The sequence below is a fragment of the Macaca fascicularis genome, chromosome 9 (assembly GCF_037993035.2).
Source record: "Macaca fascicularis isolate 582-1 chromosome 9, T2T-MFA8v1.1".
In the NCBI taxonomy this organism is placed as follows: Eukaryota; Metazoa; Chordata; class Mammalia; order Primates; family Cercopithecidae; genus Macaca; species Macaca fascicularis.
In genome coordinates, this window is record NC_088383.1 from 86028095 (window position 1) to 86045592 (window position 17498).

Genomic DNA, 17498 nt, shown 5'->3' on the forward strand with positions numbered 1-17498 from the left:
TTTATCCTTATAGTTGAAATGCAAAAAGTATGATAGTAAGTTAACATTAATTTGCAAAATGTTATTAAATGTAATGAATGACTAAATAATATATTTTTGAAAGAATGAGACTGGAAAGAATCAGGTACATATTGTAATCCAGACTTTTAGAAGAAGTTCATAAAGTCTTTAACTGAAAAATGTATTTATTTTTAGAGAAAGCCCCCGAAGGACCAAGTAGCATACACCGTATTATTAACTGTTGCCTAGTATGATGGGTGTGAAAGCTGTAGTCCAGGGATTAGCTTTAGATTGTGTGAGCCTTTTTTGTGGCTATAGTCCCTGCTATAACAATCTTTACAAAGAAACATTGAAAGGATTATAGGGAAAGATATAGAAAGGTAGGTGGAAAGATTTCTATATGGGTAGATGAACAGGGAAAGAGAGAGGAAGAAGAGAAACTGATTATTTTAATTTTTTCTCACATTTCGTATGAAAATTAAAACAGAGAATTATTTAATAAGTTTTAGTTCTATAAATCTCTTCTATGAATATCAGTCATTTGCCCAGTGCAATGATGTAGGGAAGGAAGCTTCAATGGGACTACATAAACATGTGACTTATCCTAATTTGCGGTTTAGAGCATGTGGAAAATAGGTATTGGTTCCAGGCCATCTATTTTTAATGTATAAGTACGTGCTTTCACTGTAACCGCTTTTAAGTCAAAGTTTATAGGAAATTTCACTCACAGAAACCCATGTAGACACCTTCATTTTCCTGTTTGTAGCTTTTTTTGTCAGCACAAATATTAATGGATTAAAACTTGAGTGAGACAACCATCCACTTCATCACAGTTCCCTTGAACAGGAGATATTTTTCTTAGAACATGTCCATCAAAATTACCTTTAGTACATATTTAATTTTCTTATAGTAAACACACATTTGGCCTCCTAGCCTCAAAGGCCCTAAAGGAAATGAATAAACATTGTTCATACTTTTAGAAATATTGAGAATATCCAGAAAGCAATAGAAACCTCAAAGGTCATGATTTAAAAAAATTTTTTTCCTAATTATGGATTAAAATGTTTTGTTTGCTACATGAAAAAGATATGGAGGCTATTTGTCCTAAAACTGCCTTTTATTATTTTGTATTACCTGCCCTTAAGTACTTAATTCTCTTTATAGTGAGTCCTTTGAGATCAAGGCAAGATATCCTGGGATAGAAATCCATAGATAACATTTTACATAAGGCAATAATTCATATGTTTTGATTAAAACAAATTTCTTTACTTCCTGGCTACAGGACAGGCACAGAATGTTTTAAAAGGGTGGGGGGAAAATGGTCATCAGTTCCTTGGATTTGGAGAACCTATGATAATAAGAGTTAATTAATAGGTGTGTAAAGATCCTTAAGATTAATTGTTGTATTCACTTAAATATGTTACCTTTCTAGCCACTGCTAATTATCTTTCAGGTAGCCCTTGGCAACTCTAAAAATTTCTATGTGATATTGATCTCATCAGAGACATAGGGGTCATTCATGCCTCTTGACTAACAGAAATTCTAAGTAGGTTTCCAAAAGAGGGAAACAAAAGGAAAAGAGTTTTTTTCTACCCCTTCTCTCCACCAGGATCTGGGTCTTAGAAAGAAGGTTAGGGCGTGTTTTCTTTGGATTTGTTGTGGAATGTTACTTTCAGCTGTAACTTCTTGTTATATGTAGCCAGTCAACAGCTCAAAGAGTCTACCAGAACCATCAGGAGGAGTGTGTGAGGGGAACACTCTCGAACGCCAGTCTGTCTTGAAGTAATTCAGTCTAGATTTATTTTTTTCTCTTTTTGAGATGGAGTCTCACTCGTCTCCGAGGCTGGAGACAGTGACACAATCTCAGCTCACTGCAACTTCTGCTTCCCGAGTTCAAGTGATTCTTCTGCCTCAGCCTCCCTAGTAGCTGGAATTACAGGTGACTGCCACCACACCTGGCTAACGTAATTTTTGTATTTTTTGTAGAGACAGGGTTTCACCATGTTGACCAGGCAAGTCCTGAACTCCTGACCTCAGGTGATCTGCCTGCCTTGGCCTCCCAACGTGCTGGGATTACAGGAGTGAGCCACCATGCCCAGCCAAAATTTCTATTAACTCAGTTATTCAATTCAATTATTAACTTAATTCCCCTCCAATCTCTCCATGCCTTACTTCACATGTAGTAGGCTGGTTATGGTGTGCACTCAGGGATGGTGATCTTTGTGTTTACTGTCTAGTTCATTGTCCTGTACATTCTATAATCTGAAATCAAAATATTGTTCTTGGTTGCAAACAAGAAATTGATTCTAGCTAACTTTATTTTTTTTTCTATTTTTTCTTAGATTTTTAAATTATTAAAAAAAGTTTGTGGGTACATAGTAGGTGTATATATTTATGGGGTACACGAGATGTTTTGATACAGGCATTCAATGTGAAATAAGCACATCATGGAGAATGGTATATCCATCCCCTCAAGCACTTATCCTTTAAGTTACAAACAATCTAATTACATTCTTTGTTATTTCAAACTATACGATTAAGTTATTATTGACTATAGTCACCCTGTTGTGCTATCAAATAGTAGGTCTTATTTATGCTTTCTATTTTTTCGTACCCATTAACTATTCCCACCTCTCCCCCAAGCCTCCACTATCCTTCCAAGTCTCTGGTAATCATGCTTCTGATCTCTCTGTCTGTGAGTTTAATGGACTTGATTTTTAGATCCCACAAATTAGTGAGAACATGTAATATTTGTCTTTCTGTGCCTAGCTTATTTCACTTAACATAATGACCTCCAGTTCCATCCACATTGCTGCAAATGACTGGATCTCATCCTTTTTATGGCAGAATAGTACTCCATTGTGTATATGTACCATTCATATGTTGAATGTTGTACCATCTTTATCCATTCATATGTTGATGGATACTTAGGCTGCTTCCAAATCTGGCTATTGTGAACAGTGCTGCAACAAACATGGGAGTGCAGATATCTTGTCGATATACTGATTGCCTTTCTTTCGGGTATATACCCAACAGTAGGATTGCTGGATCATATGGTAGTTCAATTTTTAGTTTTTTGAGGAACCTACAAATTGTTCTCCATAGTGGTTGTGATTCTGGCTAACTTTAGCAGAAAAATCATCCATTTGAAGAATATTTGCTTGAGCCTGGGAGGTCAAAGTTGCCGTGAGCCGTAATTACTCCACTGCTCCACTGCACCACTGCACTCCATGGCTGACAAAGCAAGACTCTGCCACAAAAAAAATTAAAAATAAAATAAAAAATGAAGGATGTTGGGTAGCTTGCAGATTTGAATGGAAGCCTGGAGAACAAGGCTTGGAATTATGGCAGGAGCAGAAGAATGTGGCAAGCTAAATAATACAGCCAAGGTCATACCCCAGAAAATGTCCACTTAGGACTTTACTAATGGAGCTGGTCATGATTGCTGCTGAACACCAACCCCAGTCATGACTTCTGTGATAACCTGCTGCTGCCCCTGTGTTTTGTGTCTCTTGCTGTCTGGCACACACGTGTCGTTTGAGGTATCTGGGATAACTGCTAGGTTTTCAGCACCTTTCTGCATGGTGTCTTCAATGTCATTAACTACAGTTGGCCCTCTGTATCCACGGGTTCTGCATTCACGAATTCAACAAACTGTGGATTGAAAATATGTCAGAAAAATAAACAATAGAAAATAACAATACAACAATAAAAGTACAAATAAAAAACCAATACAGTTAAACAACTATTTACATAACATCTACATTGTATTAGGTATTATAAGTAGTCTAGAGATGATTTAAAGTATGCGGGAACATGTGAGTTGATTGTATGCAAATACTATGCTGTTTTGTAGAAGGGACTTGAGTATCTGCAGATTTCCCAATGTCCATGTCTGCTAAATGGCCACAAGGACCTTTGAGAAGGGCTAGGCAACAGACTCATGAACTATAGTTACGATGTTACTGCAGATATATATAAGCATTCTTTATGTTGTTCTTCACTTTTAAGTTGATCTTAAAAACATAGTAAACTAGAACCATTACATCTGAAACACTCAGTCCCAATTATTTGTGTGGATTGACTGTCATTTCCGTTTATCTTCAGTTTTCTTTTCAAGTAGTTCCCAAATAGCCTCATAAAGAAGTAAAGTGAATGAGATGTAATTAATTTTAATAACATTTTAATCTAATGTACTCAAAATATTATCATTACAACATGTAGTAAGTATAAGTAACTATTGAAGAGATATTTTACATGTTTTTTCATACTGAGTCTTCAGTGTCCAGTGTGTATTTTACATTTACAGCACATCCCTATTCCCACTCAACGCATTTCAAGGGTGCAATCCCCACATATGACTGGCGGCTACTATATTGGATAGGGCAGGGCTAAATTATGGTACTGGATTCCAAGAGTTGGCCGTGAATTCTTCAGTAAATAGTTTTGGACTGTTCTCAGATCTTCACCTGGAAGGAGAAATACAGAAATAGAATAAATCAAACTTGTCTAAAGTATATTTTCATTATGCGCTTTTTATAAAGTATATCCACAGTAAACATAAAAAAAGAATTTGTGGCTCAAAGACTACACCTACTCTTTTTAGAAATCCAAGTAGCAGCCAACAATTATTAGGGAGGGGCAAAATTATGGAAATTGAAAGGAAGGCTGTATCTTTAGTTAGGATTGGTTGAGAGGAAAATCAATAGCAATTTAGCAATACTGAAAGGAAGTTGGTTGAAATAGTACATTTAAAAAATGGTCATGATAAATTATCCATAATAGCCAATGAAATCTTTTTCCATGTAAGACCTTTCAGAATGGTAATGGTTGAAAGGAAAGAATTACAAGATTATTTTCTGATTGGGCATACCAATGCCTTTTTTTCTTTAAACTAGTTTCATTGTCTTCTATGGAATGAAGGCATTGCCACGGAGATTAAGGTGCTCTCTTCTTTCATGCTATCTGTTGCCAGAGTTTTATCCTGCTTCAAGCCACAGTCATCTGTGACTTCAGTTGTCATCCACATGGTTAATGAGCCAAGTCAATGTGCTACCTTGAACTTGAAAAAAGTCTATCAGTAACTTAGTTTATTATAACAGGCAAAAAAAAAAAAAAAAAAAAAAAAAAACCATGTTTATATGATGCCATTGCATATAGAAGATGCATAAATATTTACTAGGCATTTGGACTTTGGGATCAGACTTATTAAGAGCTCATATGAGATTGATACTGTTTTTTATTTTGCCTAAACATTTTATCGGGGAAAATTTCATATATGTGCAAAATTAGAATCAGATAATTAACCTCCATGTAACCTTTAGTCTAGCTTCAACAATTTTAACTGGTAGCTAATTTCTTTTTTATCTGTAACTCTATCCCCATTTACCTGAAAGTAGAATTTTAGAATCATTGACAATCTATAAGTAATTTCAGTATCCTTAATAAAATACTACATCACACCAACAATTTAAGAATCTTAATGTCATCAAACATTAAATGTTTATATTTCTGAAATTATCTTTTTTAAAATAATAGGCTTGTTTGAGTCAGGATGCAATCAAGATGTACATGTTGCCTTTGGTTGATAGGCTTGTCTCTTAATCAACAGACCTCCTCCTTCTCCCCTTTCACCCTTGTAATATATTTTTGTTCATTTGTTTTGGTGTTTGTTTTTGAGACAGGGTCTCACTCTGTCGTCCAGGCTGGAGTGCAGTGGCGCAAACGTGGCTCACTGCAGCCTCAACCTCCTGGGTTTAAGCCATGCTCTGAGTTCTGCCTCCTGAATAGCTGGGACTGTAGGCATATACAACCATGCCTGGCTACATTTTTTTATTTTCTGTAGAGATAAGGTCTCACTATGTTGCCCAGGCTGGTCTCCAACTCCTGGACTGTCTCGGCCTCCCACAGTGCTGGGATTACTAGTGTAAGCCACCTCACCCAGTCCCCTTGTAATATATTTTTTGAGAGAATTAGGTAATTTGTTCTTAGAATTTCTCACAGTTCAGATTTTGCTGGTTGCATCCCGGTGATACTGGTATCATGTGCCTCTATTTCCTGCATTTCTTGTATAATTATAATAATAAGTAAACTGAGAAACAGGCCGGGTGCAGTGGCTCATGCCTGTAATCCCAGCACTTTGGGAGGTCAAGGTGGGTGGATCACGAGATCAGGAGTTCAAGACCAGACTGGCCAATATGTTGAAACCCTGTCTCTACTAAAAATACAAAACTTAGCCAAGCATGGTGGCACTCACCTGTAATGCCAGCTGCTTGGGAAGCTGAGGCAGAAGAATTGCTTGAACCTGGGAGGCAGAGGTTGCAGTGAGCTGAGGTCACGTCATTGCACTCCAGCCTGGGCAACAGAGTGAGAATCCGTCTCTAATAGTAATAATAATAATAATAATAATACTGAGAAACTCAACCAGATTTATATTGATTTATTTATTTTTTGCTAGAAATATTTCATAGATGCTGTTGTGTGCTTTCCTTTAGAAACACATACTGTCTAGCCGTCTCTCTTTTTGTGATGTTAACATTGGTGAACATGTTTGTGCATTATTAGCTTGGACCATCCATCCATTATAAAGTTCCCCATCAAATTTTCAGCTAATGGGTTTAGCAGCCATTGATGATGATTGCTTTGATCCATCATTTCAGTAGGATCACAAAAATTCTAAAACTGTCATTCTTTCTTAATTTATTACCTGGAATATTTTGACATAGAAAAACTTGCCTTTATCAACAGTTTGGCTACTTTGAGGTACAGTTGCTGAAACAAAGGATTAATCTTTGATTTTTTCCTTATTTAATATTTGGTCGGTTGGTTCCCTGAGGTATCCTCCAAAGGTAAATAATGTTTTGGGGTATTTTTTAAAGTATTATTATAATTTCTGGATTTAAACATATTAAATGTATTTTAATCCATTCTATCTATTACTGTTTTTGATGCCTCACTCTGGCTATTTGGAAGCCTCTTTAAGTTGGCACTGAGTCCTTTTAACATGACTGCAGTGGATTTTGACAGCTTCCTTGCTTTCTGTAGTGCCAAGATGTTCTAGGCTCATCTTACATTTCTCTGCTCCAGATCTTGACTCCAGATCTTGAATCAGCCATTTCTACAAGGTTTCTAGAGGTGAATAAATGCTTTTAGAGACAGCACCTGGGCATCTCGAGTTTTAAGTTTTAGGAATTTTTAATCTGGAGTTTGTATTAGTTACAGAAACTCTAATGAAAGTAGCCATAATCTCAGTGGCTTAATGTAATTCAAGTTCATCTTCACCTAATGATATGGTTAGGCTTTGTATCCCCACCCAGATCTCACCTTGAATTGTAATCCCCAGGTGTTTAGGGAGAAACCTGGCAGGAGGTGATTGGACCATGGGGGCAGTTTTGCCCCATGCTGTTCTCGTGAGAGTGAGTGAGTTCTCACAAGATCTGATGGCTTTATAAGTGTTTGATAGTTCCTCCTACACATGCTTTCTTCTCTCTCCTGCTGCCATGTGAAAAAAGTCCTTGCTTTCCCTTCCCCTTCCACCATGATTGTAAGTTTCCAAGGCCTCCCCAGCCATGCAAAACTGTGAGTCAATTAAGCATCTTTCCTTTATAAATTACCCAGTCCTGGGTATTTCTGTATAGCAGTTTGAAAATGGACTAATACAGCTAATATATTGGCAGACAGTCTTCCATGCAGTAATTTGCAGACCCAGAAGCCTTTTATCTTACAGCTACCATAACCCCTAGTGGCTCAGAATCCTGTCCTTTCAGTGGACAAATACAAAAAGGAAAGTGGACAGATACCTACTTTTTAACTACTTTGTTCTGGAGGTGATACATGCAATTTCTACTTTTTATTAGTGAGAATTAGTCATGTGGTCCCACCTCAAAGCAACATGGTACTAAATGTAGCCCCTGGCTACAATATCTACAGTATAGATATTGCACATTGTATAGAATACACATTGTACAATATATTGTAGAAGCAGAGCACACATCTTGGTTGGATGTCAAGCTGTCTCTGCCAGAGACCAGCTCTTCTGTCACTGCAAATCGTGTGCCCTCCCCTACTCCTCCAGAGTCAATCCAAAGTCTTAGATGGTTACTGCATCTGGCTCAAGGTATAGTATCTTCCATCACATTGAATAAATATATAGTGGTGGGGTAAAGACAGGTAACCACAATAAAACTGCCATTTGGAAAAATGAAGGTGAGCCATAGCTATCCCTAGTCCATAGAAATTTTGGGCTACTGTTGGGAATACATTATGAGGTGCTTCTGCTCTGACATTGAATAAAATTTCTTGATTAGGCTCAAATTCTACCCTCTGAGAGCAATTCCCTGCTGATTGCTCTCTGTAGCCCTTGTCACTACTCTGGAAAATTCTTTCTCATCCATTTTCATCCATGTTCACATTTAAAGTGATTATTGAAGACTGTACCATCTTTGAAATCTATACATCTCTTGCATTCTGCTTCCTACCTTTGCAAGTTTGAAGGTAACTTTGGAAATTCTAAGTTTTTTTTCCCCTTTTTTAACACTCAAAATGTCAAAGTCTTTTTTTGTTGTTGTTGTTTTTGAGATGGAGTTTTACTCTTGTCACCCAGGCTGGAGTGCAATGGTGTAACCTCAGCTCACTGCAACCTCTGCTTCCTGGGTTCAAGCAATTCTCCCGAGCAATTCAACCCTTAGCCTCCTGAGTAGCTGGGATTACAGGTACCTCCCACCATGCCCAGCTAATTTTTGAATCTTTACTAGAGACGGGTTTCACCATGTCAGGCAGGCTGGTCTTGAACTCCTGACCTCAGGTGATCCACCCACCTTGGCCTCCCAAAGTGCTGGGATTACAGGCGTGAGCCACTGCACGCAGCTTAGTAATATAATTCTTCACCTTGGTACACGTCTAATCTATATGCTTCCAGTTAATTCCATTTGCCAATAACCTCACCCAAAGGTCTGTCAGGGTATAACTACCAAACCTTATTGTTTCCTTTACTTTCTAATTCCCTTGGCTATATCTCTCATCTAGAGGCAGCTATTATATGTTACCTGAAGTGATAGAGAGAAGGGCATATTCTTAATCTGACCTTTGTTCCAGGACTAAATCTCAATGGGTTTTATCCTTCAAAGTGTTCTCAGTATCCTATCTTACTGTCTGGGGTCTTTGGGGGCACTCAGCCTTTTCATTTCTGCAAGTCCCCAAATTTCTTAATGTTCTCTATCCTATACTTAAACTTTCTCATAATTTTTGCCTAAGCTCATCTCTTGCTTCCAAAACTTTCCCAAATGTTGACAATAACAACCAATATACATAAAACTTACAGGCACAACAAGCATGCAGTCTGCCTTTCAAGTTACTGCAGGCCAGGTTTACCAAGTGTTTCACCACCTGTGTACATCAAGACTCTAACTCTCCAGCATGCAACATCAATTTCCTTGCTGCCCAACTGCTAGGCCAATTTTAGATATTTGTTAGGCAGGATCTCGCTTGAAGGTACTAATTTCAGTATTTGTTAGGGTAATGCTGGCTGCTGTATTAGGGACTGTCACAGGATCAGAAAATTTTAGAACTAAAGCGGGACTTTAGAGATCCTGAGGTATATCCAATGCCCCTTCATTTTAGGAATCGGAAGCCACATGGGAAAAGGCTGTGATTTGTCCAGAGCCACAGAGTGACCTTGAGGAAGTACATCTACCAGTCCCACTGGGCTTTGGTGACCTTGGCCTCTTCAGCCATTTGCTCAGCTCTGGCACATACTAGAGACTTAATGAATATTCATCAAACTGGATTGGGAATGTGTAGGTCTAACTGTATGAAGACATCACTGAGTTTCAGACTAAAAGAGAAGAAGGAAAGAAAATTCAGGAAACAATTGCAACTTCAGTAGAAATGCCTCAGGAGAGGTGTAGATTAGAGGAACTACATGGCTTTGCTATGTGTATTTTGTACTCTTTCGTGCTTTTCATTTTTGTGTTGTTGTTTTCATTAGGAGATGGGGTCTTCCTCTATTGCCCAGGTTCAAGTGCGGTGGTGCAATCATAGCTCGTTGCAGCCTCAAACTCCTGGCTCAAGTGATCCTCTAGCCTCAGCCTTCTGAGTAGCTGGGACTACAGGCACTTGCCGCCATACCTGGCTAATTTTAGTTATTTTGGTGGAGACAGAGTCTTTCTTTGTTGCCTCGGCTGGCCTTGAACCCCTGGCTTCAAGCAATCCTTTGCCTTGGCCTCCCAAAGTGCTGGAATTACAGCCATGAGCCACTACACCCAGCCTCATGTCTATTGTTCCTTCCATAATCAAAATGCTAAGGACATTTTGATGACATAGTTTTGACACCAGATAGCAATTCTGATGTCATCTTAATAATAAGCCATTTACTATTTAGCTTAAAAACAACCAAGTAATTGGTCCAGCATATGGACCTCTTAACCGTAATTCCCAATCTTCCCCTCACCTACCTCTGAAATTCTGGTGAAAAGTGGAGGTAGAGAGAGGTGATCATAATTAGGATGAGATCGGCTAAGGTTAAGGAAAGGGATGGTTTAAGATAATAAGAACCATCATCTTTTAAAAAATGACACACAATCATACATATTTTGGGGGTACAATGTGATGGTTCCATACATGTGTAAATTGTGTAAAGATCAAATTAGGAAAGCTAACATATCATCACCTTAAACATCACTTCTTTATGATAAGAACATTTAAAAAACCTCTCTGTAAGCTATATTGAAATATATAATACATTGTTCTTAGCTCTAATCATCATACTATGCAATAAACCACCAGAACTTATTCCTCCTATCTAACTATAGCTTTATACCATTGGCCAGTCTCTCACTATCCCCCTTCCCTCTTTTCTTCGCTATCCCTGGTAACCACTATTCTACTCTCTACTTCTATGAGAGTAACTTTTTTAGATTCTACATATGAGTGAGACCTCACAGTATTTTTCTTTCTGTGCCTGGCTTGTTTCACTTCAGGTAATGTTCTCCAGGTTCATCCACATTGCTGCAAATGACAAGGTTTCATTTTTTTAATGGCTGAATAGTATTCCATTGTGCATGTGTACCACAGTTTATCCATTTATCTGCTGATGGATACTTAGGCTGATTCCATATCTTGACTATTGTGAATAGTGCTGCAATGAGCTAGGAGTGCGGATAGCTCTTCAACATACTGAATTTATATCCTTTGGATATATACCCAGTAGTGGGATTGTTGGATCACATGGTAGTCTTATTTTTAATTTTTTAGGAACTTCTATATTGTTCCTTCCTTAATGGCTGTACTAATTTAGAGTCCTACCAGCACTCTTTTCTCCACATTTTCACTAACACTTGTTTCTTTTGCTATTCTGATAGTAGCCCTTCTGACTGGAGTGAGGTAATAAGATCAAACAAAAAAGCTTCTGCACAGCAAGGGAAAAAGTCAACAGACAAAAAGACAACCTACAGAATGGGAAAATATATTTGCAAACTATACATCTGAAAAGGGGCTCATATCCAAAATATAGAAAGAATCAATATATTTATATTTTATATAATATATTGTATAAAAAATGTTTTTTAGGAATCTGAGGCTAACATGAAAAAAGGCTGTGGCTTGTCCAGAGCCACAGAGTGACCTTGAGGCAGTACATCTGCCTCAAGTCCCACTGGGCCTTGGTGACCTTGGCCTCTTCAGCCCTTTGCTCAGCTCTGGCACATATTAGAGGCATAATGAATATTGGTCAAACTGGATTGGGAATGTGTACAAATCTAATTATATGGGGGCATCACTGAGTTTCAGACAAAAAGAGAGGAAGGAAGGAAAATTCAGGAAACAACTGGAACTTCAGAAGAAATGCCTCAGAAAGATGTACTGCCTCAGATGGATGTACTGCCTCAAGGTCACTTGGTGGTTCTGGACAAGCTGCAGCCTTTTCTTTATTATTATTATTATTATTATTATTATTATTATACTTTAAGTTCTGGGATACATGTGCAGAACATGAAGGTTTGTTACATAAGTATACACGTGCCATGGTGGTTTGCTGCACCTATCAACCCGTCATCTACATTAGGTATTTCTCCTAATGCTGTCCCTTCCCTAGCCCCCCAACTCCTGACAGACCCCAGTGTGTGATGTTCCTCTCCCTGTGTCCATGTGTTCTCATTGTTGAACTCCCACTTATGAGTGAGAACATGCTGTGTTTGGTTTTCTGTTCCTGTGTTAGTTTGCTGAGAATGATGGTTTCCAGCTTCATCCATGTCCCTGCAAAGGACATGAACTCATCCTTTTTTTGTGGCCGCATAGTATTCCATAGTGTATATGTGCCACATTTTCTTTATCCACTCTATCATTGATAGGCATTTGGGTTGGTTCCAAGTCTTTGCTATTGTGAATAGTAAGCTGCAGTCTTTTCTCATGTTGGCTTCCAATTCCTAAAATATATTCCAACAACTCAACAGCACAAAAGCAAATAACCTGATTAAAAAATGGGCAAAATGGCTGGGCACTGTGGCTCACGCTTGTAATCCCAGCACTTTGGGAGGCCGAGGCGGGTGGATCACAAGGACAGGAGTTCAAGACCAGCCTGGCCAAGATGATGAAACCCCATCTCTGCTAAAAACAAAAAACAAAACAAAACAAAATGAAAATTAGCCAGGCATGTTGGCAGGCACCTGTAATCCCAGCTACTCAGGAGGCTGAGGCAGGAGAATCACTTGAACCCGGGTGGCAAAGCTTGCAGTGAGCTGAGATCGCGCCACTGCACTCCAGCCTGGGTGACAAAGCGAGACTCTGTCTAAAAAAAAAAAAAAAAAAAAAAGAGGGCCAAATACCTGGATAGGCAGTTTTCAAAAGCAGACATACATACAAATGTCAAACAGATGTGTGTAAAGATGCTTGGTACCCCTAATCATCAGATACATGCACATTATGAATGACCTTTATATTTTGGTGGTGTGTGAGAAGTGGCCTGCTGAGCTTTCTATGTCAATACTGTCTCTCACACCACATCAAATTGTAAAATTGGGCTTCAGTTTTTAGATAGAATAACACTTTCCGTGTAGGACAATGTCCAGCATGACACAAAACTCTCTAACTCCGTTACTTGTCAGTTCGTTAATTCAGATGGTATTTATAATGCACCTCGCCTGTACCAGGCCCTGGGCTGGCACCTGAGATATACATATCAGTTGATATAAGCTTTGTGCCAGGAGCTTACAGGCTATGCATGTTTATTAAGTCTCAGAATATTGTACTGAACCAGAATATTGCTAGCATTTTCAAAGATGGTAAAAGTTTGCCTGGACCTAGATGTGACCATCTTTGCCTACTCTGTCTTCTCCTTTATAGGCAGAGAAAGCAAGCTTGTAGTTCATTTCTTTCATAATTTTTCCCGCCCTTCAAGCCTGAAAAATGCCTGGACAGCGGTGCTATGCCAGATTCCCTCCTTAGGTGTTCTTTTCAGTTATTTGGGGACATTTTCAGTTTCTGAGTGAGCATATCTTCAGTTTGTAAGTCAAAGTCAGTATAAAAGTTGGGTTTGTTTTAGTGAAAAAGAAATTTTATATACTATGTTACAAGAATTAAATAATAAAGAATACCTGTATACTGAGGTTAATTATTTGGAGAGATTTCTTAATAACTTTGGAGGATTTTGTATAATCCCAGAGGATAAATAAATTTTCATACAGAATCATATAATGATTAATTATCTCAAGCTAACTTTAATTTACATGGAAAATTCTGATTTTAAAATTCTTTTGTAGAGGAAGTTAGAAAAAGGCAAAATTGGAATATGTTTATAATAGCAGTGGTAGGTTTGAGTTAGCTAAATACGGTATACCAAAGAAACCATGGTGTTTATATGCTGGCTGTCATCTGAATAGGAATTTATAGAAACTTATTTAGATATCACCTGTGGCTCTCCAATCACTTATTCATTTCTCACTTTGATTTAGAATAGAGGCTGTGTGTCCTTTTGTCCTCTGTTTCTTAGACCTAAAAATAAATCCATCCTCATTGATTATCTTGATAGACTGAGCATAGTCATGAAAATAAAATTTACAAAATAGGAAATAAGTAATGAAAGTTAGTAGCAAATGTGAAGAATGTGAAGAAATATAAAGAGTGTTCTATCAGCCAAAGAAATGCAAATTAAAACATAGCATAATATTGGAATATGGAGAGTTGGGAAGCTGCTATGTTGGATGGATATTTGATAATAAAGAACTCCAGTGGAGCTGTATCTGTCCAATTTGGTAAGTATGACAAAAGATTGTTGCTAACTTATGTTGATGAGGTTATAAGCAAACACACATCCTTATACCTCATTGAGGAATGTTTAGATTGATAATGAATGGTAAACTCCAGAGGAAATGTCATTTTCACTGCTGATTCTTATAGGATTTTCTGAATCATTTTACCATGTCTTAAATGTATGAATCATATTTGTGTGTCAAAACCATCAATATTACAAATAATTAAAGGATCATTATAAAAGGATTGACATTGTCCTGCAGTCCCTCACTTTAAGAGGAATATGTGTTCTCAGTTATTTGGTTGGAGAAACCTGGGTCAAGGACCGTGACAAACCCAGAAGACTGTATGACAATCAGTATAAACTTATTTTAAAATTAAGGATGTTACCTTAACTTTATAATTATGACTTCCAACTAATGTGAGGGTTAATAATGACATGATGAAAATATCATTGGCTAGAACCTGGTCCTGGTTTTCATGTCAGTATCATTTTTGATCGTGGCGCTGAGGCAATATTTTGATGTCACAGGTGAGGGTACAAGTAAGGCAGGAGCATCTTAGAACAGCTTGCATAATCTTCATTCCACAAACTCCCCACTTCAATAGCTCATTCCTCTTTCATTGTACTTTCTCCTATTCTCCTTTTTTATTTTATTTTATTTTGTGTGTGTGTGTGACTAGAAAAATCTTTTTTATTCTTTTTTTTTCTTTTTTCTTTAAATTGAGACAGAGTCTCACTCTGTCGCTAGGCTAGAGAGCAGTGGCACAATCTCAGCTCACTGCAACCTCCGCCTCCCAGGTTCAAGCGATTCTCCTGCCTCAGCCTCCAGAGTAGCTGGGACTACAGGTGCGTGCCACCGTGCCCAGCAAATTTTTGTATTTTTAGTAGAGACGGGGTTTCACCATGTTGGCCAAGATGGTCTCGATCTCTTGACTTTGTGATCCGCCCACCTCAGTCTCCCAAAGTGCTGGGATTACAGGCATGAGCACCCGGCCAGAAAAATCTTTTAAGCTCATTTTTTTTCTCCTGTTCCTTGAATAAATTATTTCAGACATCTATGCCAACAATTATTAAGCAAAACCAAATAAAAGGTAGGAGATATCCAGACATACTCATCATTATATCATGTTGGTCTTAGGCAAGGTACCATCAAGGTTAGGATAAAGTTTTAAGATACTAGGAAATATCATTTAAGTTAAAATTTTAAGAAATCTAATTCCTTTTCTAATCCCTTTTATTTTAGGAGATGAACAAATAAGGGTCTTGATAGTTCTATGTTGTTGGAATATGGAGAGTTGGGAAGCTGCTATGTTGGATGGATATTTGATAATAAAGAACTCCAGTGGAGCTGTATCTGTCCATCTTTTGTATGACTTTTCCACAGCAATAAAAGAAAGCCAAGCAGAAATACTGACCCCATTTCACCATGGACTCAAATATAAGCAGCCGTAGTTCTTAGTCATTTTAATATGAGCATTGTTGGAGATTACCTTTTACAAAGCAAGGTTTTGTATCATCATGGTTCTTTTAAAATCATTTAGGATCTTTATTATTATGAAGTAAAACACATGGATTTAGGGAAGATCAAAGGAATGGCTCATTGGTTCCTCATCTCACAAAAGAATGTATATCTGCCATGTAAATATCACCGGGCCTCTAGAGAAAATTGTTAGCCTAGTGAAAGAAAATTACACTGCTCAAAAAACCATACCAATGAAAATGCAAAGGTTCAAGGAAGTAAATAAACAAAAAGCAAACCATGCATTTACCAGCTATGTCTCCTTGAACATTCTGTCTCTCCCTACTTTACTAATGTACTTTTATTATATCATTGTATTTTAATGGTGATATGGCTGAATAACCAGGAAAGAAAGAAAACTTGGAACAAAACTGGAAAATCCTGTTATGGACCTGGTTGAAGGGTTCAATGCATTGTCAAAAATGAATCTAGTGTATCAAAACCATACTGTCACAAATAATGTTGCTTACAGTTAAACTAGGTTTACAAAATTCTATCTTAATTTACAAATGATCATTAGATATGGCAAAAATCATTGTAGATATTTGAGGATGGGTTGAAAATTGCAACTCAATTCACAATCTCATTTCTGCTTCACCTTACGCCCCATACCTACCTGAATTTCCAGTTGCTGTAAGAAGGTGGACCAATGTCACTGTGACCATTTTTCATGAAGACTCAAAGAAGACTAGAAGCCTAATATGTAAAGCAGGTTTCTTCAGATGCTTTCATCACATTAAAAATACGAAGACATTTTATAAAACATAATGACTTTTATACATACATGTGTTAGTCTGTTTTCATGCTGCTGATAAAGACACACCTGAGACTGGGTAATTTATAAAGAAAAAGAGGTTTAATGGACTCACAGTTCCACATGGCTGGGGAGGCCTCGCAATCATGGTTGAAGGAGAAAGGCACATCTTACATGGTGGCAAACAAGAGAGAGTAACAGAACTTTTGCAAGGAAACTCCCTTTATAAAACCATCAGATCTCATGAGACTTACTCACTATCATAAAAAAAAGCACAGGAAAGACTTGCCCCTATGACTCATTACTTCCCACCCATCTCCCCCACAACAGGTGGGAATTGTGGGAGCTACTAAGATTCAAGGTGAGATTTGAGTGGGGAGACAGCCAAACCATATCAGTACAATTATACTCTGATGCTTTAGTATTTGTAAATCTTTTCTATGGCCTAGAAGTTTAGTGCCCCAGGAACATCACTTGAGATAGTAGACAAGCAGGAGAATGAAAGAATACTGGTGGTAGTGGTGGAACTAACTTCAAGACCATCCTTAGCCTAAGGCAATGCCAGCTCTCTGGGAAGAATGGCCACCTAGTTCCTCTCACTCTCTTTATCCTGTTCCCTTCTCTGATGGCATTTGCACTAAGTAGTGCAAAGTAAATACCAAAAGCCCACAGTGAAGTTTTCATGAAATGCACCTGATGGAGCTTAGTTATTATTTTTTTTCAAATTGAAGGTAAATGCATAACTATTAAGGACAAATTCGTTTACTATTGAATATCATCTCACATTTCACTGCTAATTTGGCATTCTCTGGGAGATACTGGTGGAGTGCAAAGAAAGCTCTTCAGAGCAGTTGGTAGAATTGTTTCTGGTCCCAGCTATGCTGTGCACTGGCTAGGTGACTCAGGGAAACCCTTGCCACAAGTGGAGGAAGCGGGCACAGCATCTTAGTGTTTCACTCGGCTCTAAAGATTCCTTTGTT

The 17498-nt window shown here is 37.9% G+C and overlaps 1 protein-coding gene and 1 long non-coding RNA gene across 3 annotated transcripts in view; one reads left to right on the top strand and one right to left on the bottom strand.

Annotated features, from left to right (window-relative positions):
• ANK3 (ankyrin 3) overlaps nucleotides 1–17498 on the top strand; it is a 701337-nt gene that overhangs the window by 134575 nt on the left and 549264 nt on the right. The window lies entirely within an intron of this gene.
• Nucleotides 4351–16717, bottom strand: LOC135965139 (uncharacterized). Its single transcript, XR_010578010.2, has 3 exons — nucleotides 16634–16717; nucleotides 6257–6380; nucleotides 4351–4469 (listed from the first exon to the last, which is right to left on the bottom strand). It is a non-coding gene; the product is annotated as an uncharacterized lncRNA (long non-coding RNA).